Genomic DNA, 1,535 nt, shown 5'->3' on the forward strand with positions numbered 1-1,535 from the left:
TTAGGTGGAACATTATTAGTGGTTTTATTCAGATTTAAATCTACCCCATTAGACTCTTCTATGACCCTAACTTACTCACTCTAAGGAAACATCATCATTCCCAATTCTTCACTCTCTTGTTAGAATTACACAGCACGTTCGCTGCTGTGTGGGAGCAGTATATTGTCTGGCCCACCTGATACTGGGTTTGGCCGTATAATTTACTTTGGCTAATAAAACTAAGAGGCAGTATCATCAGTGTGCCAATTCCCAGTTGAAGGCTCATTACTGCAAGTTTCCACTCATCCTTCGGATATTCTTGTGGTCCTATATGACAAGAGCACGCAGCCACATGCCCAGGTAGTCACAGGGCCTCAGTCTACGTCCCAGAACAAAACTTATGAAATAGACCTAAATCTGGCTGGGAGTTTAAAGCCCAGCCTGGCCTAGCTCAGTACAACTGTACCAACCTGCATACGCATAAGAACAAAAATAAACGTTGTTGGTTTTAATTCACCAAGCTTTTGAGGTTTTCATGCAGCAACAGCAAAAAGAAAAAGATTAACAATAACTCTACAAGGGAAATTATTAAACCAGATAAAATTCATGATATACAGAAACTCAGTGTTATCTGCATTTTTCTCACTGATGCCAGGAAGATGTTCATACCACCCTATTTTCTCCTGTGCCCTTTATTAGAATTAACTGGAAAAGTCATATGCAGATGTTAGATGTTTTAGACAAAATTCAAGTTGCGCTCGTCACTACAAAGCCAACCTTTGTATCAAGCAAGACTATCACTGAGCAAAAACAAAACATTCTTCACTGTGACAGGTGTCTTTTTAGTATTCAAACTCAGAAACGGTTATTATGAACACAGCCCACACATTACTTAAAGGAACCATTTGTGTTTAACAACATTAAAATACTTTACCAAAACAAATACTTAAAGAACAAGGCACAGACATAAAGGATCGTCAGGAAGAGGTAGAAAATGAAAAAGGTTGGTCTCTTAAGGAAAGATGGGCTTTCTGAATTCAGTAGATTACCAAGACACAGACTCAAATGCAGTGAATACGTATTTATTTTTTCCTATCAGCACATACATAATTCCTTACTTTCCTAGCAGAATCTTGACTGGACTGCACCCATTCCCAGATCTATCTTATCCCAAATCCTGACCAAAGATAAGAACACAATCCAAAGTAGACTAATCAGGACCAGTAAGACTTGACTGGGGCTCTGTTTAAGGTATCAGGGAACTCTGGCCTGGTCAGAGAGGAGGACCTCGTCTTGCCGGAAGGCAGTGCTACCTGGACTTTTCGGTACTAAAAGAGCCTCATTACTCCTTGAGCCATTGGGCTTCCTGTTCTATTATCTGCATCCAAACATTCACCTGATAACATTTTTAGAGTAATCAAGGAGCAAATGTGAAATTAAAAGTGGAGGTATTACCAAAGAACACAGCCATCATTCCAGGAAAACGGGCAGACTCAAAACACTTGATGAGTTTTCCTCAATTTACCTTAAATGTGAAGTCTTTCTGTTTAAATAAC

The sequence above is a fragment of the Rhinolophus hipposideros genome (genome assembly GCF_964194185.1).
Source record: "Rhinolophus hipposideros genome assembly, contig: HAP1_SCAFFOLD_227, whole genome shotgun sequence".
Lineage (NCBI taxonomy): Eukaryota > Metazoa > Chordata > Mammalia > Chiroptera > Rhinolophidae > Rhinolophus > Rhinolophus hipposideros.